At 35.4% G+C, this 25998-nt stretch overlaps 1 protein-coding gene across 48 annotated transcripts in view; it reads right to left on the bottom strand.

Annotated features, from left to right (window-relative positions):
- The window catches only part of PTPRD (protein tyrosine phosphatase receptor type D), a 2126684-nt gene that overhangs the window by 786726 nt on the left and 1313960 nt on the right, over window positions 1-25998 (bottom strand). For all 48 annotated transcript variants that reach the window (XM_067041545.1, XM_067041546.1, XM_067041519.1 and 45 more), the window contains one exon: window positions 8795-8854. The gene's annotated coding sequence lies outside the window, so the exon portion shown is untranslated. The remainder of the gene's footprint in view (window positions 1-8794; window positions 8855-25998) is intronic.

The raw sequence follows: 25998 nt of genomic DNA, 5'->3' as shown, positions 1-25998 counted from the left end.
TGTATATGTATAGCTGATTCACTTTGTTATAAAGCAGAAACTAACACACCATTGTAAAGCAATTATACTCCAATAAAGATGCTAAACAAATAAATTAAGGTTAAAAAAAAAAAAGAAAGAACATTTCTTCCTCAAGTAAAGGGAGTGATCCTGAAAAGAATGAGGAAAATGATTCCAGGGGTCCTAAATTGTAAAGCTTTAAAATCAATGTTTAGACAAGACTGATAAATGGAAATTTATAAGTAGAGAAACAATTGTGAATATATGGAAAGCATGTATCACAAAGTCAAATATGCTGATGAAAATTAGAATTTTGTGGAAGTATTTGTTATAAGAAAGGGGAGAGAGATTGCAAGTAAATGTGTCAATGAGGAGAAATTAATCTTCTATAAGTGGTAACTAAATTCAAAATTATTAATGATTGATTATACATATATGAAAAAATCCTTAGTAGAAGCAATGATGTAAGAGCCTCTTGGCATAGTTCCTATAATGAAAGTTCATAGAATAAATATGCATAAAATATAAAAGTATATTAACTTTTCATGGCTGTCTCAATGATCTGCAGCAAAAATAAGGCTAGAGCTGGGAAAGTCATATATTCATTTACTTAACAAATATTATTATAGGTTACACCATTTGATAGGTGCTAAGGACACTTTTCAGGGGGGATAAAAACAGCATACTTTTAGGGTGAACTCACACCATGTATGATATTATAAATCTAGTGTATTAGCAACTTGAAACAATAAATGAATATCTTAGTGAACTTAAGTATTTAGGTGTTAACTTAAGTATAAAACTATACCCTTAGCTCCTTGTGGGCAGGATTCAAATATAATTAATCCTGGTATACTTCTTAGCACCCAGCACAGAAACCCTAGCACAAAATGGGTGGTCCACAGATATTTTTTGAAAGAAAGAATGCATTAGAATATAGACTTTGAAATAACTTCCTCTCCAAAGCAATAAATAGTATCCTTAAAAAAATATAGCAATAGTCATTAATAAAATATTATCAAATTTCAAGTGCTTGTTATCCAAAGCACATAAATATAGCTAGTTTTCCCCCTCCCCCATTTCCTTTCCTCATCTGAATAAATTTGATTCACCCTTAGACTCAGATATCGTGTTCCTTCCTGAATAAGTGGTTCCTCACCTATTTGGATTAGATTAAGCAACCTTAACATGATCTCCAGTACTTCCCATATTTGGGGACTATTTGCACTCTCCTGTAACTGTTTATTTAATTGACTATCCATCTTAGACAATGTCTGTCTTATCCCCCATTTGTGTCCCCTAGGCTCCAGCAAAGAGTTTCATATAGACAACTACTTATTTTGTTCCAGATAGTATCATTCCTGACCTTTCTTTTCCATACCCCACATCTGGTGTGCTGGCAAATCCAAGTAGCTCTACTTTCAAAGCAATGCCTATCTAGAATTCAGCCATTCCTCCCACTCCCAAAGCCTAACTAGGTCCACCTCTTGCCTGTATTATTGCAAGAGACTCTGTGCTAGTATACCCACCACTGCCCCTGTTTCAATTAGTTAGTTCTCAACCCAGAAGCCAGAAAGATCGTCTTAAAATATAAGACTAAACATGTCATTTTTCTGTTCAAAACCTTCAGTGAGATATCATCTCATATAGAACAAAAGTCAAAGTTCTTACTAGGAGATATGAGGGTCTTCCTTTTTTACCACCAGCTATGCTGGCCTTCTTGCTGTTTCTCAGTTCAAGTAAGCTTCCCCTCAGGAAGCAGGTATAGAAGGTGTAGCCTTCATACCTGCTATTTCCCCTGTCTAGAATGGTCTTCCGCCAATATCTACATGACTAACTCTTCTCATTTCTTGAGAGTTTTACTCAGAAATCATCTCTCAGTCCAAAATTTCAATATTCTCCTAACCTGATACTTTAATTTTCCTTCCCTGCTTTTGTTTTCCTGTTAGTGCTGAGTCTGATATTCAGCAGGTAGAGTGAACTTCCCTTCTGAGTGGCCTCATGTCTATTTGATGAGTAGGTACTCATTTATGCTGGTTGATAAATATTTTAAAGCTCACCCCTGCTCTTCACTATCTAATATACTCTACACTTCAATTATTTCTCTTTACCATTTACCTCCCCCGCTCTAACATAAAATATTTTTGTTCAACACTGTATCACCAGCATCTGCAGCACCTGGTCTACTGTAAGGTACTCTGGCTGTATGCCCCAATTTTCACCTATGCATGTTTCTACCTTAAAAGGTACTATAAAACATTGTTACACTTATTTCTTTCATGTTGTCTCTGCAGTAAGTTGTGAACTCCTTGAGGGCAGGTTTCACTTTTTCTCTTCATCTTTGCATTTCAATCGTCTAGGGCACTGACTGGTTAATAAATATTCAGTGAATAGAAGAAAGAAGAAATGACTTTGTGCATACCCACAATTACTCATGTAAGATACATTATTACAACTGTTTTTATTTATTACGCCTACCTACTTTAAAAAAAATAAATTTATTTCCTTTTATTTATTTATTTTTGGCTGTGTTGGGTCTTCGTTGCTATGTGGGGGCTTTCTCTAGTTACAGCGAGTGGGGGCTACTCTTCGTTGTGGTGCACAGGCTTCTCATTGTGGTGACTTCTCTTGCTGTGGTGCACGGGCTCTAGGAACGCGGGCTTCAGTAGTTGCGGCTCGCGAGCTCTAGAGCACAGGCTCAGTAGTTGTGGCACACGGGCTTAGTTGCTCCGTAGCATGTGACATCTTCCCGAACCAGGGCTTGAACCTGTGTCCCCTGCACTGGCAGGAAGATTCTTAACCACTGCACCACTGGGGAAGTCCCATGCCTACCTACTTTCAGTGAAGATAAAATTATGTATACAAACTTAGATTGGTACAAATATAACCTCGTAAATTTTATAGGTCTAATGTATAAAAATTTATCTGTCTCAAGGATTTTTAGGAGCACAATCCTGTGATCAAGGAGAAAACATTATATAGACAATCTTTTTTTGACATTTCTATGGTTCTAAATTGCAGTAATATGAAAATCTCAAGTAAATTGTAGACAGCTGTTTCAAACCAAAGGTATTACATAGGAAATTTCATAATTCCATTCTATACAGGTGATTTCTGATCTTTTAAAATATGATTTAAAAAATATGATTCTGCATGGGAAAATCGGGGATCAGATTCAAAAGTCTTTTTTTTTTTTTTTTTTTTTTTTTCCCTTTTTAAAGTTTGGAACACTTTCACGTGCTCAAGATTTAAAAGAAAAATGAGATTTTTATAAAAATTATCTTTAGGCCATCCACCACTGAAACAATTAACCCCTAAAATCTTTTAAAATAAATTATATAAGATCATACAAGGCATGTTTATCAAATGTACAAAAGATTGTCTTAACAATTCTTATAAACTTAGGACCCAAAACAATACTTACTGCCCATTTTACAGAACACTCCCCTCCTTATATGACCCTGTTTTGTTACTTCCCTTTTTATACATTGCCCCTGACCCAGGCAACTCTCCCCATATTCAACATAGTCCATTCTAGGCACTCCTGTCTTCATTCCATTGAATGTTTGAGAAATAGGTCAGGTACTAGCACACACTTGCATAATTTAGAAATACAGAGCCAAATGCAATGGGTATAGTTTAGTTCCTAGATCCTGGAGATCTCAAAAAAAAAAAAAAAAGCCACAAAACAAACAAACAAAACAACCTCACAGCTTTTTATATATCATTCTCGAACTTAACTTCTGGGTAATCCTTTATAACTGAGTCTCCAAGCCCATTCCTTTGGACAGCAGATGTCAGCTATCAGGCACCAAAATTTAATATTTCAGACAACCTCAAAATGCTACCCTGATATTTCATTACCCATCTTTCTACAGCCTATAAATAGGAAAATAGCGGAAGAAAATGAGACAGTTAAATGTGAACACAGGGATTTGACACCTAAGAAGTTTCTCAGTGTCTAGTGTGATTGTTCTAGTTCTACACTTGAACACCTATAATTGAATTTGATTAAAATTATTCAGTTTATTTATTCAGTCATTTATTTCTAGAGAGGGACATCTAAATTTGCATAAATATAATGTTGGACGATTTGACCATTAAGTTCACTTGGAGTTACAAGTCAACCTCTATTTACAGCTCTACTCAGCTGTTAAATACCATTCATTTTCTCCTAACCTTCTTTACTTAGGGAATTTTTTCCTTCTTGTCTTGATTTACATATATATATTCTCCTAAAGTTTACCCTCATTTGGAAAAAAAAAAAAATTGTAAGGCAGGATTTTTTTTTTTTTTTTAATTAAGACTTTATCTTCTAAGAGCAACTTAAAGTTCACAGCAAAATTGAGGGGACCTAACCATTTTCAGCTTCTATTTCTAGAAGAGAATTGATGAATATGACCAAAACTAGAAGATTTATACTTTATATTGGTTAATATATAGCACTTTTAGGGAGAAATATGCTATAATCTGTATAACTATCTTATGATTTATTTTATACTACTTGTTTTATTTTTAGTCATTATGAACTAAATTTAGACTTAAAATCTTTTTTTTTTTAAATCATCATGACTTTCTTGAGCAACTCAAATAACCCACACTAGTAATGTTTTTGATGTTTATGGTGATGATGATAGCAAATATGTTTAATCCTGTCAATCTTGACTTAAACATGATAAAAATAATCCAATTTAAAAATAGGTGTGAGCACTTTATTTATAGTAGTCTATGTGAAAAACAGCATTAGGCTTTAGTTGTTTCATAGGGCAAATGAAATCATGCAAAAGGCAGTTAATTTAAAAAGCCAAAAGCACAATGGTCAGATCAAGAGATAATAGTGTTTCCACAAACTTATGGTAGCACCCAGGTAACATTTGTCACATTGTGTTTAATTCTAGGCATCAACCTGAAACATTTTATTGATATGCTAGGAGGAGGTATCACAGGATGAGATATCCGAAACTCATGTCGTAAAAGGAATGGATGAAGTAGGTATGGATATTTTACGCAGAAAACAGAAGACTAAAGGAAGAAATAAAGGCAGGTATATTTTTACATCAATATGAAGACTTTTCTTGCAGATAGAGCTACCCAGTAATGAAAATGAGGTTTATGTATAGTTTTAATCACAGACTGGCTGACTGTGTGTCATGGGGAAGTTTCCTATAGAGTAGGAGACTGAATTATGTGAACTTCCCTCGTCTTTGTCTCAATTTTTCTTCCCTTTTCTTTTTTTTTTTTTAATTCAAAGGATAACATGGTTTTCAATGCATAGTTAAACAAAACAAAACAAAACAAAAACGAACCTGAGTCACAGATATTCTACCAAATACCTTTTTGATCTTGGGCAGCCCATTTTTCTTCTCTGGGTCTAAATTTATCACATACAAGGCATGGCCTGGAGTCTTTAAAGTATATTTTAGTTCTGATGTTCTCTAACCATACAAACGTAGACACTGAATTAAACTCTAAGTCTATTCATGGTGAAGAATCACTACAGTTATGGAGCTGGAAAGCAGTTAGAGCTGGAAAGCATTTAGTCAACCCCTATACACACCATTAGATTATACATACGATAGTTCCTAAACTGTCTTGCTTGTAAATCCTTGGAATAAGTTTTTCTTTTTAATGCTATGTGTATAATATGAACATTTTGGTTATTACCCTTGAATTAAAAAAGTAACTCTCTCAAGCAGAAATGCCCAGAAAACATCCTGCTGAGCTTTCTTCTTCTGGCCATACAGTCTGCATACACAATTAACCTTCCCTTAATTAGATTAACTTGTTCTCTATCTGAGATTGTCAAATTAATACTGTAATCAAAAAACTATAATAGAGACCTGAATATGTCCCTGCTGTGTATAATGTTAATTACTTCTTCACTCAGAATAACTGAAATCAGGCTCACTTAATGGGATGCCTTAGTTAGCAGATCTGCTTTATTTCTCTAATATAGTGCTAGTCAGAACTTTATAAACAACTCTTAAAATCACCTAAAGAAACCATAGTATTTCTGACTTTCTTAATTGATGAAATTCCAAGAATTGACTAAAATTGTAGAAGGTTACTATTAGTTATATGAAAATATTTATAGGCATTGGCATTGGTCCTTATATTAAAACATGATATGGCACAGCAAATATTCAAATGTTATCATTAACAAGAAACTAAATTGCACTTGCCAAAATTAGCAAAACATTTGGATATAGAACCCATAGTAATATGAGGTTCACCCCACATATCTGTGAATTTCCAAATTCAGACACTTTAACAGTTTCTGGCTAGCATTAGCTTGATCCAATTATGAAAGGTGACACTGACAATTACATGAAGAAGAAAGCTCATTTAACCAAATTGACTAAACTTGATCAATGGCCCTAAGGCAAAGTGTTTTAAACCTTTAATTACAGAATAGTGTATTTATCATTAACAGTATTTTATATATCTCATAATGTTCTCAATCAATCACTTATTAAGCATCCATGATGTCAAGGCAGTCTTTCAGCCACTGTGAGGAGTATAAACATGAGTAAAAAGACACAGACTCTCCTTTCAAAAAGTTTACAACCCAGGAACTTAAGGAGGAATTGGCAGGAGAGTGGAAGCCTCGTGCTTTTGCCATCTAGTAAGATCGTTTTAGTTCCCTCAACTCAGAGCAATCAAGGACCATGTCTAAACATAGTGGCCTTGTTGCCTCTGGAGTTCTACTGGATTAGAATTCTGATACTACTACCACTTGTATGACATTGGGTAAGATATTTAGTCTCTCCAATTCTCAGGTCCTTCATCCTAATGGGGAGATAATTAGAGTACTAACCTCAGAAGTTTAATGTGAAAAGTAAATGAAATAGGTGTGCAAATTGCTTTGCACATAATATGCAGAGCAAAAACAAAGGTTAATTATATTTAAGGGATAAGAGATACATTAAATAAGGAAGCTGTCTCTTTTCTTTGGCAAGATTAAAAAGTTAAATATTTTGTAAAGTATTAGATTTAGATGCCTGCAATCAAGACTGATTATATAACATTCATAGACTAGAAAGGGAAATAAGAATTTCTAACACAGTGCTCTGAAACAACACTGTGAGTAAGCTGGTGATCTTAGATAAATGAAGGGGAAGACAATTTGGGAAATACTGAGCAAATATAATGTCCTAAAGAAAGTGTACTGGGCTTCACCTTATAATAGAATTGATTTGTTCTGAAGAAGCAATGTCATAAATGGAGGTATATTTGAAATACTTCAGCTGGCACTGGATCAGACAGCAGTAGAACTTAAAAGAAAATAGGAACATCACTTCTATTATTAGTTCTATGGGAATAAGTAACTTGGATTCCCAAACAACTGGTCTTTAAATTAACTCTGGAATATAACATGCTCAGAATATGGGAACTGATCTATACAAATTGCTGAACCATAAAAGCAGAATGATTAGTAACATAAGAGAGTCATGAACAAAGACACATGGGAGTTCAGAAGAAGAATAAGACATCATTTTGATGGGGAGTATCCAAGAAAGCTCTAGGGTAAAAGTGAGCTGAATCTTAATGTATAAAATAGAAACAATGAGGAACCAAAGGGGAAATAGGCTGAAAGCCTAAAATTAAATTTCCTACAATCTCCATCTCTCATTTATTTGTTTAATCCTCATCTTATTTGACTTCAATGGCATCTTGGTTTCTGAAGGATCTTTGTGTACCTTTTCTATATACAGATATGTGCTTTTTCCTTAGAGTCATAAGAAGTATCAACCCCAAAATGAAGTTAAAAGGAAATATGGGACATGGCATCCTGTCCTTTAAATTGGGAATACAGCATTTTTAGCAGATAAGAGTATTTGAGCATGCTAAGGAACTTCTAAACTTTGTAAACTTCATTTAAAAAAATTTGCATTTAGAAACATCAATTAAATCCATTTAGTTTATTTTATGTCATAACATATTTATACTAGAGAATAGTTTTAAGTGGTGAGCCAATAGATCAAATATCTTAGCAAGCATAGGAATTATTTATTTCAAACAATTATCATGTAAAGATTAGAAGCACACTATGAAGCTGCAATGAAAAAAGGTACTTGGTAGAGAATTTTATCAAAAAGTATTATGATAGATGAATGCTTATATTAGAGAGAGGATATTTAAGGTAACAAAGCTGTGTTAATAGCAAAGTTTTGTTGGAAGGTAGTGAAAATTGATAACCTGCAGTTGTTTAACAGAGATTAGACATTTAAAATTGTGTTAATCTATCTGCTAATTTGTTTTCTCACTTTATTCCCTCATTAACAATAAATAGCTTTGTAGCTCCAGAAGTACCAAAATAAAGTATATAGGTGAGACCACTGCCAAGGGCTAATAATTTCATGGCAGCAGCAGCTAAATTCAATCAACATTTAAATCTTATAGGCATCTGCTGCTCCAGATCAAAACATTAATCCATTGTTAGATTTCTCACATACTCATGACTAACACCATGCATAATTCAGAACTGAAAAACTAAATCTGTCATTGACAGATTTTTTTCCTAGTTGTTCCACTGTTTTGAGTGTGTTGTAATTTTATTTATAAAAGAAAAACTGGTCATCCAGAGTAAAAAAAAACACAACTCAGTCTTAGTATATTTTATAAGAGGAATATCAAGTGAATATAATATAATGTTTGAATATTTCATCCATCCATCCACCCATCCATTCATCCATCCTAACCAATATTTGTTGAGTGCCAACTACATATCAGGCATTTTATCAGGTGCTAGGACCCCAGGAAGAGAGGGAATTAAGATGTGTTGTAGACTTACCTTGTGTTAGCCACTGTATGTGTTTTCAGACACAGTCCTTGACCTCAAGAAGTTCAAAACCTAATTAAAAAAATAGAAATAAAAATTATTTTTAAAAATATTTCAAACCCTAAGTTGTCTTCAACATATATGTTCACCATTCTTTTTTTTTTAAGGGGGATTGAGACAGAGAGGAGAAAAAACAAGAGGGTTAATGAGAAGCAGGTATCATTTTTATGTCATACAATCTTTAACTGAAAGAGTGAAATACCAACTCAATATGGAATGTTCTTTTGTCCACATGATGGAAAGCAACGGATATTGAACATTCCCTACAATTCTGAATTGGGATTATCATGTCTAACATAAAATGGTTAAATTAGCTTCTTACAACATCTATTTCATCAAGTCTAATGAATGTCAGAGTTCGTTGCTTCCTGAAATTACATATTTCCCATCAAATTTCCCATCCTCTGGTCTTTGTGGAGCTGGATGCCACCAAAGTTCTTAAGGGGATCACTTAAATCATAGAAGCCAAGATAAAGCAAATCCTTGTCTTCCCTATTGACCCTGGCACTAACTCACATGGAAGAATTCTAAATCTTACCAGAATTACATTTATGGAAAATAATCTCATTACTAATTTTTCAAAATTCATACGCTGAAACATGTAAAAAAGCACTTTGTCTTAATTCATTAATAGAATTTAGAATATCCTAATTATTCCTGTTTGTTTTTAAAATTATTTCCTTCTGTCCAGATAACCTTCTTCTCAACTCTTTTTCACATGTTCAACTCTTGTTTCTCCTTCAATTCCCAGGGAAGTCGTCATCTCATGCAGAAAGCCTTCCTTGACATCGTGCTTCCTCCAAGTTTCACTTCAATGTATTTTTTAGATGCTCCAACAGCTCTGTGTACTTCCTTATCACGTTACCTTGTGTCACAGAAACTGGCTAGTTGTTTAGAAAACTGTTTGCCTTTTCCTCTTGTTACAGAGCCCGGCTACGTTCTTTCAGATAGATGTGAGATGTGACTGAATTCTTCACAAGGGAATACAGCCAGATATAAATCATACCACATCAGTCCTGGCCTTAAAACATCTCATACATGATGCTTTATTCTTTGTTCCTATCTGCAGGTAGAATCCCTGAGGACCTACAGAAGAAAGATCCCTAAGAAGGAAAGAGCCTTGTCCTTCAGGATCACCCCTCACCTCCACTAATAAGGTCTATTCATACTAAGAGTGTTACAAAAACGACTATCCATCACCTGGCCCTGACTAGAAACATCTATTGGCACTGGAATTTCAGGTAAATGAGAATTAAACTTTGGTTCTTTTTTTATTGAAGTTTAGTTGACATACAATGCTATATAAGTTATAGGTGTACAATGTAGTGATTCACAATTTTTAAAGGTTATATTTCATTCATAGTTATTATGGAATATTGGCTATATTCCTTGTGTTGTACAATATCTCCTTGTAGCTTATTTTATACATAATAGTTTGTACCTCTTAACCCCCTACCCCTATAGTGTCCCTCTCCCACTTCCTCTCCCCACTGGCAACCACTAATTTGTTCTCTATATCTGTGAGTGTATTTCTTTTTTGCTATCTGCACTAGTTTGTTGTAGTTTTTAGATTTCACATATAAAGTGATACCATGCAGTATTTGTCTTTCTCTGTCTGACTTATTCCACTCAGCATAATACCCTCAAAGTCCATCCCTGTTGCTGCAAATGGCAAAATGTCCTTCTTTTTTATGGTCGAGTAGTAGTCCATTGTGTGTGTGTGTGTGTGTGTGTGTGTGTGTGTGTGTATGTGTATGCCACATCTTAACAAATAACTTAAAATTTTATATGGAAACACAAAAGACCCAAAATGGCCAAGACAAAAGTGAGAAAGAAGACAGAGCTGGAGGAATCATGTTCCCTGACTTCAGACTATACTACAAAGCTATAGTCCTCAAAACAGTATGGTACTTGCACACAAACAGATCAATGGAACTGAATAGAGAGCTCAGAAATACACGCACACACTATGGTCAATTAATCTATGACAAAGGAGGCAAGAATATACAATGGAGAAAAGACAGTCTCTTCAATAATGGTGCTCGGAAAACTGGACAGCTACATGTAAAAGAATAAAATTAGAACATTCTCTAATGCCATATATAAAAATAAACTCAAAATGGATTAAAGATGTAAATGTAAGAGAGATGTTATAAAAATTTACAGGAAAACACAGGCAGAACACTCTTTGACATAAATCACAGAATTTTTTTTTTTTTATCTCTCTCCTGAAGCAAAGGAAATAAAAGCAAAAACAAACAAATGGGACCTAATTAAACTTAAAAGATTTTGCATATCAAAGGAAACCACTGACAGAATGAAAAGACAACCTATTGAATGGGAGAAAATATTTGCAAATGATATGACCAAAAAGTGGTTAACATCCAAAACATAGAAACAGCTCATACAATTCAACATCAAAAAACAAAAACAAACAAACCAAAACCCTGATCAAAAAAGGGGGCAGAAGACCGGAATAGACATTTTTCCAAAAGAGGACATGCAGATACCCAACAGGCACATGAAAAGATGCTCAACATCAATAATCATCAGGGAAATGCAATTAAAACCACAATGAGATATCATCTCACACCTGTCAGAATGGCTACCATCAAAAGGAACACAGTGGGCCGTCCCTGGTGGTCCAGTGGTTAGGACCCTGCCCTTCCACTGCAGGGGGCACAGGTTTGATCCCTGGCCGGGGAACCAAGATCCCACAAGCCACACACTACCGCCAAAATTAAAAAACAACTCATACAGTGTTGGTGGGAATGTAAATTGGTGCAGCCACTGTGGAAAACAGTACGGAGGCTTCTCAAAAGACTAAAAATAGAAGTAACTGTCATCCAGCAATTCCAATCAAGAGTGTATAACCAAAAGAAACAAAAACAATAATTCAAAAAGATATACGCACCCCAATGTTCATAACAGCATTATTTACAATTGTCAAGATATGGAAGCAAACTAAATGTTCATCAACAGATGGATAAATTTTAGTTCTTTGAGCGATTAAAATGGTGCGTATTATAGCACTTAGCTTACAAAGACTGATTATTTAATCTGTTTGATCTCCCCCATTGGATTATAAGCTATAGTACTCCCACAGAAAGTGGTTTTATTTTGTTCTAGGTTACAACTGGAACATAGTATATGGCACATGATGATCATTTCTCTCTATTTTTTAATAACTTGAAATTTATATGATAAAATGTACCATGAAGATTTCATAGAAAATATTATTGTAAATACAGTTTTCCCTTTGGGCGTGGGGGGATGCAAGGCTTCTTTTGGCAGTCTTCAAAGTACCTTTTGGTAAAAACCTTAAAGGTAGAATCTGATTTTGCTTTGGAGTTCAAAGCAAGTGACAACATTGAAACATTTTTGCAAAACTGTTTTTGTAGGCTTCTATTTGCAGTTTTGGGTAGAATAGTGAGAGCATTTGCAAAACGTTAGTCAGAAATAACAGACTCAAAAACTCCCTACTGTAGTTGCAGTGATTTGGAATGTCCTTCAAACCGCCACTGGGGATTTAGCGCCAATGGAGAGAAAATGAAAGATAATTTTCTTTCTTTTTCAAAACAATAACCAATCACAGAACCCAAGGCCTTCTGCTCTTCTCATAGTACAATGAAATAGCTTTTGAAGTTCAGACAAAAATAGACACACCTGACAAGCAATATCAAGCCTTAGTCAGCAAGCAACCATGTACTTATTGCCAACACATCTCTTTCTCACCTTCCTTCTACAGCTAAAAACACTATATACACTGACTCCTTTTGGGAAGCCACCTGTTTGAGGCCACTTCCAAAAGAGCTCTCCATAAATTTCACCCATCTGTCTCTTTACTATTGTCCACTTACAGGTTAAATTTAGTCCTGTTTGGCAGAACCTAACTTTCAGACGCATACTTCCTTTACTTTCAGCCCTGTTTCAGTGAGGAAAATATAGAGGAGATGGTCAGATCTCCCCGCTTCTTTTCTGAAGAATTAAGAGGAAGCTTTTCCTGCTAGACATGCAACTGCATTGCCTTTTAACCTGAAGTAAAAATCCTCAGACTCTATTCCACAACTCATTTAGATTATTGCATAACGGCATCTTTAGGCTAGATTTTATGATAGCTTTAATAAATTTGTAGTTCACTTGCATCAATGGTAATATATCATTTACCTTGGTAAAGCACTTGTCTCGAGTGTCAGGCAAATGCACCATTGGATCTGCCAACTGAAGCCATTTCTTAGAGCTTTTTTTTTTTTTTTTTTTTTTGCGGTATGCGGGCCTCTCACTGTTGTGGCCTCTCCCGTTGCGGAGCACAGGCTCCGGACACGCAGGCCTAGCGGCCATGGCTCACGGGCTTAGTTGCTCCGCGGCATGTGGGATCTTCCCGGACCAGGGCACGAACCCGTGTCTCCTGCATCGGCAGGCGGATTCTCAACCACTGCGCCACCAGGGAAGCCCTCTTAGAGCTTTTATAGACATGAATGCAACTCTTCTTCTCAGACCACTCCAAAGCTACCTTTTCTTTCTGACTACAAATATCAACCTAATCACCAGTTGATCTAGTAGAGGAGACAACAGAAACTATGTAACACCAGCCCAGAATAGAAAACATTCAATTCTTTCTAAGTCATACTTCATGTTTAGGTCATCTGAATTTCCTACATGTGGCCAAAGTGTAAATTATTAAGTCTCAATTTTGTTTCTTTTCTGAAGACTAAGGATAAGATGGATTGTAAATTCCTCTAAGTGGGAGAAAATGGATATTTGGCAGTTGATTTCACCAAGTAAGCACACACTGCAGCTCTCAGAACATGCCTGATACCGGTGAGATGATGAAACACACAAGAAGAAAACTGGTACAAAGGCATGGGTTCTTTCATCTCTATGCTCTCTGCCGAAGTTCTAACTAATTGTTGCAGTTGAGGAAGCTGTAAGAGCTAAAGTCAATAACTTTCAACAGCAGAACTGTCCATGGTGAGGTATAATCTCGGCTGATATACTTTTATTAGTTACAGATGTTTACTGGAAATTGTTCTAATAACTTTTGAAGGTTTCCATTTACTTTGGACGTAACCCCAGTTTTTTGTTCCCCCCACAGAAATAAAAAACATCTCATAAATAGCCTTTCCTCTAGTGTGTTTCACATTGGAAGAATATCATCTTTTATTTTTTAAACAGAGTTAGCTAGAGTCAAATCATGTTATTTTACATTCTGACACAAAAAATACTTTGGATTTCCTCACTGTAATTTTTATCTTTGCTATATGGCATCCCTTCTGTTATAATGTGAAAATTCCAAGTTTCATTAATGACTCATGACTCCATCTTATGTAATAGGCATAGTTTAATTAAAATACTTCAAACTTTAAAAGGCATTCTAACAGAAAAGATGGAGTTGAATTTATATGCTCTACAGTGATGCTTTTTACAACTCTATTTAAATTTTTAAAAAATTTACTTCATATAAAGATTTTTTCTGCTGTCAACTCTATCCTAAAACACCAAAAAAATCCTGATTATCAAAATAGCATGTCATTTTAAAACAGTTCCTACATTAGCACAAGTAGTTGTGACCCTTTAAAGTAGTTTAAAATGACATATTAAAGAGATTTCATTAGGAATTGTCATTCACTTTTATTTGGAATCACTTGCACATGTTTTTCTTCAGTCCCATTTTTCATGGATTCAAGTTTGTATTAGATAAGCAACACTAGGTAAGCAAACAGCTAGAAAATAAATTTGAAATACCTAAAGGTAACTGTCATCAAAATTATCAAATTTGTTTTTCACATGCAGACTGTAGAATAGAAAATCAGTTTAGATCACGAAGACAGTATGTTTTAAAGTTTTGTTTTGTCAAACATGTCAGACACCCTAAGTAACATATTTTTGCCCCTTCCTCCACTCCTACTCTTTTTTATTTTGTTCCTTTTCTACTGTATATATGTTTAGTAGATTGAGTGATTTGGAGCTTTGTTAATTAAACAAAAAAAAATCCTACCTTAAACCACATTGCAATTAACATAGAAACTTAGGAAAAATATTCTACAATAAAGAAGGTTACTGGAGTATAAGATTTTCATAGCACGTTTGGCAGGATATACAAACTGGGATAACAATTGTGCATCTCATCACTAAAGAATGAGAGGTGTTTTTTTTTTAACATCTTTATTGGAATATAATTGCTTTACAATGGTGTGTTACTTTCTGCTTTATAACAAAGTGAATCAGTTATACATACATATATGTTCCCATATCTCTTCCCTCTTGCGTCTCCCTCCCTCTCACCCTCCATATCCCACCCCTCTAGGTGGTCACAAACCACTGAGCTAATCTCCCTGTGCTATGTAGCTGCTTCCCACTAGCTATCTATTTTACATTTGGTAGTGTATATATGTCCATGCCACTCTCTCACTTTGTCACAGCTAGCTTACCCTTTCCCCTCCCCATATCCTCAAGTTCATTCTCTAGTAGTTCTGTGTCTTTATTCCCGTCTTACCCTTAGGTTCTTCATGACCTTTTTTTTTTTTTTTTCTTAGATTCCATATATATGTGTTAGCATACTGTATTTATTTTTCTCTTTCTGACTTACTTCACTCTGTATAACAGACCCTAGGTCCATCCACCTCACTAAAAATATCTCAATTTCATTTCTTTTTATGGCTGAGTAATATTCTATTGTATATATGTGCCACATCTTCTTTATCCATTCATCTGTTGATGGACACTTAGGTTGCTTCCATGTCCTGGCTATTGTAAATAGAGCTGCAATGAACATTGTGGTACATGACTCTTTTTGAATTATGGTTTTTCTCAGGGTATAGGCCCAGTAGTGGGATTGCTGGGTCGTATAGTAATACTATTTCTAGTTTGTTAAGGAACCTCCATACTGTTCTCCATAGTGGCTGTATCAATTTACATTCCCACCAACAGTGCAAGAGTGTTCCCTTTTCTCCACACCCTCTCCAGAATTTATTGTCTCTAGAGTTTTTGATGATGGCCATTCTGACCGGTGTGAGATGATATCTCATTGTAGTTTTGATTCGCATTTCTCCAATGATTAATGATGTTGAGCATTCTTCCATGTGTTTGTTGGCAATCTGTATATCTTCTTTGGAGAAATGTCTATTTAGGTGTTCTGCCCATTTTTGGATTGGGTTGTTTGTTTTTTTGTTATTGAACTGCTTGTAAATTTTGGAGATTAATCCTTTGTCAGTTGCTTCAATTGCAAATATTTTCTCCCATTCTGAGGGTTGTCTTTTTGTCTTGTTTATGGTTTCCTTTGCTGCACAAATGCTTTTAAGTTTCATTAAGTCCCATTTGTTTATTTTTGTTTTTATTCCCATTTCTCTAGGAGGTGGATCAAAAAGGATCTTGCTGTGTTTTATGTAATAGAGTGTTCTGCCTATGTTTTCCTCTAAGAGTTTGATAGTGTCTGGCCTTACATTTAGGTCTTTAATCCATTTTGAGTTTATTTTTGTGTATGGTGTTAGGGAGTATTCTAATTTCATACTTTTACATGTACCTGTCCAGTTTCTCCAGCACCACTTATTGAAGAGGCAGTCTTTTCTCCACTGTATATTCTTGCCTCCTTTATCAAAGAGAAGGTGACCATATGTGCGTGGGTTTATCGCTGGGCTTTCTATCCTGTTCCATTGATCTATATTTCTGTTTTTGTCTCAGTACCATACTGTCTTGATTACTGTAGCTTTGTGGTGTAGTCTGAAGTCAGGGAGCCTGATTTCTCCAGCTCCATTTTTCATTCTCAAGATTTCTTTGGCTAAGAATGAGAGGTTTTTTGACTGTGCGTTTCCACATGGTCTGTTTAAAAAAACACGCAGGAGTTTTTGGAAGCCCAAGTACTTTCTAATTTATTTGTTTAAACTCAGAGAACAGTGCACTTTTAGAAAAGTGCATAAGGAATGAATCATAGAAAAGCTAACACCAGGTAACCACCACCTGGGTCAAAATGTAGAACATTTCTATGGTTACAGTAACCTCATGCTCCCTCCCGATCCCATTTCCCCCTCTTCATCAAAGGTAAACAAACATTATCTTGATTTCTAACCCTATAGTTTAGAGCTGTCTTGAACATTATATAAATATAATCATATATTTCATATTGCTTTGTGTCTGGCTTCTTTACTCACTGTTATGCTCATTGGTTTCATTCATGTTGCAATTTGTCAAAAATCATCTGAATATACCACACTTTCTATACCCATTCTATTGTTGTTGAACATTGGGTCATTTCTAGTTTAGAGCAATTACAATTAATGCTGCAATAAACATCCTTGTAAATATTTCTTGGTACACATGTTGTATATAATGAGGAGTGGAATTGCCGGATCATCTGGTACATATATGTTCAACTTCAGTAGATAATGCCAAACTGTTTTCCAAAGTGGAAGTAGCAATTATACTCCCCTGAAATACATGTGTTCCTGTTGTATCACGTCTTTGCCAATACTTGGTAGGGGTACTTGCTTTGAATGTCTAGGTTAGATCAGTGAAAGAGGAGAGAGAGAATGAAGGCTTGAGGTGAAAGCAGGAAGACTCCCGATCCAGAGTCTAGTTGACTAGTAGGAGAACAATGATTGTGCTGTGAGTGGTGAAGATTTGAATGTCACTGCCAAGGATTTTTCCTTGAAGTCGGAGAATCCATGAAGTGTTGGTGAGTCAAGTGAAAAGCATGGTATTCTGTAGAATTATGAGGGTGCAAATTAATCTGGCAATGGAATTTTGGTGCATAATAAATTGTGTGTGTAGGGGAGGGAGGGCTTGAGTCCTTTCACAGGCAAATAGACAAATCCAATACATAAAATAGGAAGAGTCTATGTAGGAGAATCATTAGAAATATCTAGAGTGGTAGATTAGGGATGAAAAATATCACAAGAGTACAAGTTTGCTATGAAGAACTACTTTATATCATTCTATCCTGAACATCTTATTCGTTTTGTGATCAATTTTGAACATATTGTATCTCAGAAGGGATGGGAAAACAATTCCATTATTTTCTGATGTGGGGATTTCCCATCAGTGTTTACTGAACTGTTTTAGTAAGTGATTGCTTTATAAGGTAATTATTTTATAATTATCCTATAAAGCCTACTTTAAAAAATGTCCTCTAGAGCCAGAAACAATCATAGAATTTTATAGTTGGAAGAGGTCTTGGACAACATCTATTTAAACCTTCTCATTTCACAGATGAGGAAGTATAGGTGCACAGTTGCCCAGTTACTTGATCAGGCTAAGGCACTAGTTAATGCAAATGCAGAAGAATCCAGACCTTTTTACCTAGAAGATAATCATCATAAATTCACTTTATTAAAGAAACACTGAAAAATGTCTTTCTTGATTCTGTTTACGTGGCCTATTTCTACATATCAATCAGAACTCACCAGAGTTCATCTACTTTAAGACCTTCTGATCGCCTCTTTACTTTCATCTACTTTAAGATCTCTGATCTCCTCGCTCTTTAAGTCTGGGTTACATGTCTTACTATGTCTTAAATGACATTTTATAATGACTTCTATTCTGAAATTATCTATACACTTATCTCTTTGCCCACCATATTGAGGAACCAGAAGGTAGGGATTGCTTTTTTCTCTGCTTAGACCTTAGCATTTTGCAAAAACTTAGTGTACAACAGTACTTGTTAAATATTTGTAGAATGAGTTAAATGTGTCAAAATTTGGCCCATAATCATTTTGGTATGTACTTAGGTAGAGGTGAAATATGTGACTTTACCCATCCTGTTAGTCTTTTGGGCTGTTCATTGATACTTCTATTTCTCTTCTTTTCAGGCACATGGTAGAAATGTAGCTCCTTATGCCCCTGAAATTAGTGAGGCTCTGTTACTTGAGCAGAAGTAACATGTCACTTCCATGTAGAAGCCTTTAATAGCCATCAATTTGCTCTTCCCTCCCTCCAGCTTCAATGATCTTGGAGACTGAGTGAGGAAAACAATCCTTAGCCAACCCATAATAGACATGTAGGATGATGGAGACGTAAATTGTATTGTTTTAAATCAACAGGATTTTAGAGTTGCTACTGCAGTATAACCTAGCATGTCCTAGCTTATTTGTAATGAGATGAGACTGGGGACTCTGGGAGAAAGTGAGTCTTTGTATGTGGCAGGGACATGAACCCTTGGGGGCCAAAGGGTGGACTGCGGTAGACAGCTTCTAAAATGTATCTTGAAGATGTCCATCTCCCGGCATTTGTGTGCTTGTGTAATTCCCTCTCCCTTGAATGTGACTTAGACCTAGGATTTGTTTCTACAAAAAAAAAAAAAAAGCAAAAGTGATAGGATGTTGCTTATGAAATTAGATTTTTCAAAGACTCTGGCTTCCTTCTTGATCATCTCTCTGACTTTTTCTTTCTTGGAGCCCTTGGTCTGGAGAAAGCGAGCTGCTATGTGGTGAGTAAACCTATTGAAAAACCTACATGGCAAGAGATTAACATCACTGGTTTATATCAGGGAAGTGTGTAAGGTTTGTAAACAGTCAATGAATGAGCTTGAAAGTGGATATCTTGTGCTTTGCCAAAATCATGTTAGTATACTTGGAAGTGGATCATCTTCCATTTGGGCCTTGAAATGACCCCAGTCCTGGCTGATACCTTGACTGCAATCTTGTGAGAGATCCTGAGTCAGAGGCATCCAGCTATACAACCGTAATTCATAACTCACAGAAACTACGAGATAATGAAAAAAAACTTGTTGTTTCAAGCTGCTATGTTTTGGGATAACCTGCTACCCGGCAAGAGATAACTAACACATTTTGTGAGTAATCCCCTGTGTAAATATGTTGTAACAATAGGGCAGACACATTTACTTCATGTCAGATATGCCTGATGATGACTATATCTGAAGTTAAATGTACTCTTTTAATTTTTTATTTATTGAAGCATTGTAATATAGTTATAGCCCATTGGTGGATATAGGAACCCAAAGCCATATAAGAAGCAAATTCATACTTTAGTTATTTGAATCCGTTAATGATATCAAAAATTTATAGATATGAACAAGGATTTCTGAATCTAAGTAATAGTGAACAGTATTTAGGATACTAGGAAGTCAGGTATTTTGGACCTCTTTGATTTTCCCAGATAACAGAAAACTTGATTTGTACATTAAGGAGAAGCATGGGTTACATTAGACCGTTTACCTGTAGCCCCAATATAAGCTGACTTTTACATAAATAGCTAACCCAATTCTTGTATTGCTTCTGAAAAATTTATCAAAATATGGTCAAAAGAGTACAGGGACAGTATGAGATGAGGGCTCTCAGGCTATTTTGAGTCATCTGACTCTAAAAATGAGGGCATGACACCTACACGTTTTCCCATAGCTGTTCAATATCAGGAATCCAGGACAGTGTCTGTTCAGTAAATCACAGAGTTAATATTAAATTCTATATAGCAAAGATGAAAAAAAAAAGCTGTAAGAAAAAAATTTACAAAGTATGTGGGAGAAAGCAAGACAGCAGGTCTCATATGAAAAAATAAACTCTTATGCTGAAAAATATTCTGCTAGCAACCTTAGGACAATACAATAAGGATTGAGCCCCACAGAGAGACGCTGCTTAGCTATTAAGCTAACAAGAGACTTGGAAGACAGGTATACTAGCTATTAAAAGGTTTTTCATAGGTGAGTACAATTGTTTTCACATGTTTGAAGTCTACCCTGTTTCAATCCCACCAGGCATTCCTGATGAATACTGCATTTTCCGTGGAAGCAAAAATTTATAATTTCCTTTTATTGTTGTTTGTTACTACAAAAGACTCGGTCTCAGGGGACTTTGATTAAGAATGATGAGACAAAGAATGAAACAAATAAGAGTCTGTTAAATGTCTGCCTGAAACCAGAGCTGCACCACTAAATATGAAAGACTCTTCAAAACCAATAATGAAATAATCACCCTTTTTGCAAGACTGATAAGAAAATGAAGGCGAGATGTACATTTGGGGAAACTAATTTACACTGTAGGAGGAATGAGGAGGAAGAAGAGCAATGACAGAAAATCAACTGTTAATAAATATCAGAGACTGCTGAGAAATCACAAGATAAGCTGTAGCATATGTTCCTCCAGATAGAATATGGCAATCATTTCTCTAAGAGAAGCTCATAGGCTCCCCCACCCCCTCCAACAGGCAATCATTTTGCATTTTACATTATTTGAAAAGAGCTTGATTATTTTCCTTTGAAAAAAACCGGATTGATTCACATTTACCTGTCAACAGAATGTTCTATTCCTCTGTTTTACATCTATTTAAAGGCATATGACCTGACTATGAAATTCCATAGACAAATAGTTCATCAGATGTAAATAAATAATAATGAGTGACCAGCTCATGTTTGTATGTGTTTTTCTGGCTAAATTTTGCTCAATTAAAACCCACAGCCTGATAAATATGACTGATAATTGCAGTAATATGTTGAGATAATGAATATTGCTTTATTCAAGGTCAGATATAATCTTTAAAAATCATATCCAGAGGGAAAAGTTCCACATGAAAATGATAATTATGTTATTTGAAGTCTAGTTTAAAAGGGGAGCAACATAATATATAATCTCTTCTGGTTTTGTAAACCTGTATATTTAAATGTTGCTCTATCAAGAAGGGATGGACAAGAGAAATGTGTAAAGACAAACAAGAAGCAGGTAGCTTGTCAACTGACTTATATGGGTTTGATGTTATTTATTGAAGTAGGGTTCTAGGATCCAGAGCCTTAGTGAGACAGTGGTTCTAGAAGCATTTATGTAGCATTTCTAAATATTATACATATATTGCATATTATTGAAGGGGGATAGGGAAAAAATCCTTCACTGAGCATCTGCAAACTTGGGTTCTAGCGTGAGTTTTGTAGCTTATCAAATAGGTAACTTCAGTAAATCAATGAAACTTTTTTAGATTTAGTTTTCTCATTCCACCAAATGAAAGATATGAAAGATATAAATAAATCAATAATATTATCAAGGACCAATCTAACACAATGAACAATTATGCTACATATTTATGTATAATATCTATGTATTTGTATATGTGTATGTGTGCATATAGGTGTATATATGTATATATATGTATGTGTATATATATATATATATATATATATATATATATATATATACATACACACACATAACAGACTTTTCAAATAAACATATCATTAGGCTGTCATTGTGACAGCACTCAAAGCTATGAAAACTTTACCCAAAGTCTGAGATAAAGAAAGATAATTCACATTGAAGCTCAATTTCACAATGCTACTCAAGTAATTCACAAAGACATTCAGTTTAAAGTTTGGTTTTGCAAAATGAATCAGAATATTCTGTGCGTGGAATGCAAAGATGATCCTTTGAAAATGGAAGATCTTTGGGTGATTGGAGCTCAGTATCCATTATCAATAAACTATCAAATTCAACCTAACTACAGGCCTACAGGAAGGCCTATTCCTACCAGGTCAACAGGAAGACATATTTCTAGGAGATTACACAATAATTATGGCAGCCTCTGTTTCAATATGTTTCTCAGCGAGTTGATATTAATATGAACTGTTGTAGTCTTCAGGTTTTTTATTAAAATATTGTTTTGGGGCTTCCCTGGTGGCGCAGTGGTTGAGAGTCCATCTGCCGATGCAGGGGACACGGTTTCGTGCCCCGGTCCGGAAAGATCTCACATGCCGCAGAGCAGCTGGGGTGAGCCTGTGCTCCGCAACGGGAGAGGCCACAACAGTGAGAGGTCCACATACCGCAAAAAATAAATAAAAATAAAAAATAAAATAAAATATTGTTTTGCTTTGTTTTTTTCCCTCAATTCATCACACAGCTTAAGATCTTTCATCTGAATGGAGCATTCACCTCCTTCAAAGAGTCTGTAGCATTGTTGCTTTTAGCCAGATATTAGCAGTTTTCCTTAATCATAAACATTATTTAAATGCAAAAAAACTGTGTGCACACAAAGATAATTTTTTTACATGGACTATAGATTTTTCACAGTGCTGAGGAACTGAAAGAGCTATAGGTTGTCAAGGGCAAGAGAGAACAATTACCTAAAACGTAGTGCTGGAAATAGAATTGTGGGCAGGTCATAGATTCATCATGACTAATTAAGTAGAAATGTTTCATAAATGCTGATGTTTAGAAACTTGGAGAAAAACATTTTATGCAATCTGAAATTCCATCCTGTACCTAAATTATTTTGGGAAATTATAAGGAAAAATGTTCTACAGTTTGTAGAATAGTCCATGGGACTGAAAGCTGGGGAGGCCAGAAGTCCAGCCTATGTTTGGCCACTTGGCAGCTCTGAGATTTTGGGTGAGGATTTAACATACCTGAACTTTCACATTCTCATGTGGAAAATAAGATAATGGTCTACTTTTAACAATATCTGCATGGCATTGTATGGTAAAAATCACATGCAACCAGAAAGCTGAATAATTGCCACCACTAACAGTTTAAGGTTTCTTCCTACTGCCTGGGACACAGAGTGAAATTATATCAAACAGTAATGACCCTGATCAAGTGTGAACTTTTGATTCCATCCATCACCCATCTAATCGATCATTCAATATTTATTAAGCACCACTGTAGGCAATTCAAAAATGAAAAATGTAATATCTCTGCCCTCTTGTACCCTATAGTTTAATGGAGAAGCTTATCTCTTAATACACGAATGCTGTGTTCTTATCCACTTTCCTCAATAAAGCAGTGATTAAGCACATTGGCTCTAAAGTAAGGTCTAGGATCCTAATCGCAACTTTTTAAAGGTGGTGCCATCTCAAGCAAGTATATTTATTTCTCTAAGCCCTATTTTCTTTACTGGCAAACATGTACTAAAATAGTACTTAATTCATTGGACTTGTGAATATTAAATTAAATCACGCACCTGAAGCATTTATCATCATGCCTGACATGTAATATGTGTCCAATAAAAATATATTAAGTATATTTATTAGCACTTTTTCTTACTCTGATCTTCGTACGCTTCCTCCTAGGAAAGATAAAACCAACACCTCCTATCTAGGAACCACCCTGCTCCCATCATTCAGGCCTTGGGGTCCACCTGATCCTCACAGCTAAGTCTCAGAATTCTCCTGCTGAACATAAATATTTTCAGAGTGCATCAACATCAGACAGTTTCACTCTTTGGCCATGGTGGAGCTAGACAAAAACAAGGCCACTCCATTATCGTGTCTGAAAATAGATAAAAACATGAACATTGTGAAAAGTAAAAAATGATCAAACATTCCTCATCCTGGCTCATATGAGTGACTGGACTGTTGCTTCTTTTCCAGTAATAGACTTTGTTTGGTCTTTCCTCCTTCTAGGTAAGATTAAGATACCCAGTTGTAGAGTTACTGGCAGCATTTCATGAAGAGTGAAGCCCAATTTCCTTATACTCTCCTCAAAAGCATTTAACACAAGCCAAAATCCTATCACCCTCTTACTGAAGTTCCCTATAACTCTCCATGGTATATGGTCTCCCAGGCTGCAACAAGAAATAAGTCCAGCTCTTCAACTACAGGTGTGTCCCTGGAGGTCACCGGCCGGACTGATGGCACACCTATGTGCCATCTCTCTTGCCTCCACATGTCATTATTTTTCTACCCTGTTGCACAAGTCTTCCATTCTACTTTGACTTCTGTTTCCTGGTCACCACTCCTTTCATGTTAAATGGCTACTGAAAGAAAGAATGTTCTTTTTCTGTGTATCTAATTGTTATGGTTCTTCTTTTTTATAGCTCCAGTCCCGGCTATGGAAAAATTACCTCAGGAAAAAATTGGCTCATCCTTTTGTCAGACAAGGAAATTACACAGCATCAAGATTTCTGACACTGATATCTCTTAAAACTCAGGCAAGGACTAATCTAGGAAAAGAATAATTTTGACTGGGTGTTGAGCAGTGAAAGAACACAGGAAGACTGCTAGGAATTCTGACTTTCTACAAGGGAGTAAAAGCATGCATACAGTTTGGCTCATATTTTTAGTTATAAATCTTGTTTTTCTTATATTTACTTGAGTTCAGTTATTATTTCAATTTCACTTAGATCTGTGGCTTTGTATTTCTTTAATCTTCCATAGTTTCCAGTGGGTGATTTTGGGGCTATAAATACACTTGCAATTAACTGGGTTGAAAACATGCATCACAAAATCGAAGTAATCTTAAAATGTAACTTTTGTTCATTCTTCTACTCTACCCTAAGTATCCTTAAAATTTCACTGGAAATTAGCTCTCCTGTGGGGAGTTTGTAGCCCTTTGTCAGATAGGTTTAAATCATTTTTTTTCTTTTGATTTTTCCTTTATCCATTTAGTAAACATGAAACCACTTAGAAGTTAAAGATGTTTTAGGATAAACAAAGCTCTGGTAGATACATGAGATGTGGAAGCATACCACTTTAGTTATCTCTTGCTCTGAATAAAGTCAATCTTGTGAATTTTAGGTAATATCTTCTCCATAAATATTTTTAGTAACTCAAGTTGGAATGCCTAAGATTTTATATTTCAATGGGATAGTGTTACTGAGGGAAATGGGCCCAAATGCAAATATATGGATTTAGTTTCAACCTAAACTTACATTCCTACATGTTCTAAAATAAAAATGAACTGGACAGAAACCTTATTATTCCACTGGCTGAGGGTGTCTAGAAGCAGTGTCTTGTCTTAATGAAAAGCATCTGATTTTCCCCTCTAGATAGATGGCTATACAGTATAGCTTCAAAAGACTGGTGGTAGTGGAGCGAACTCCTAATTGGTCCCTACCTGAATTCAATTATGTGAGGTCTGTCTTTAATTCTAAGGTCAAGCTTCTGGCTTCCAAATTCATCATAGCTTGGGTGTTTTTTAGAGAACTTCTCAGTCACAGAAGGAGGACATGACTTATGATTAATTATGTATATAACACCAAAGATATCCATTGGACAGCAGATCAAGTGTCATCTAGAAGGTACAGATTGAAAGTTGGTTAAGACTTGAAGGGCTTCACTGACAATGAGTGCAAAAGGAAACAATCTCATCCTTCTAGGTAAGAAGACAAAGCAGAGGGGATGATTGGCTGTTGTATCTAGAGTACTTTGCAATATACATAAAACTAAGCTGATCCCTCAAGGAAGGATTCTGGGTGCTGTGCACGTATTACTGCTGGGATAGGAATTG

This window comes from Kogia breviceps, chromosome 8 (assembly GCF_026419965.1).
Source record: "Kogia breviceps isolate mKogBre1 chromosome 8, mKogBre1 haplotype 1, whole genome shotgun sequence".
In the NCBI taxonomy this organism is placed as follows: Eukaryota; Metazoa; Chordata; class Mammalia; order Artiodactyla; family Physeteridae; genus Kogia; species Kogia breviceps.
Note: the sequence above shows the minus strand (reverse complement) of the source record. Positions and strands in the feature narration are given on the sequence as shown.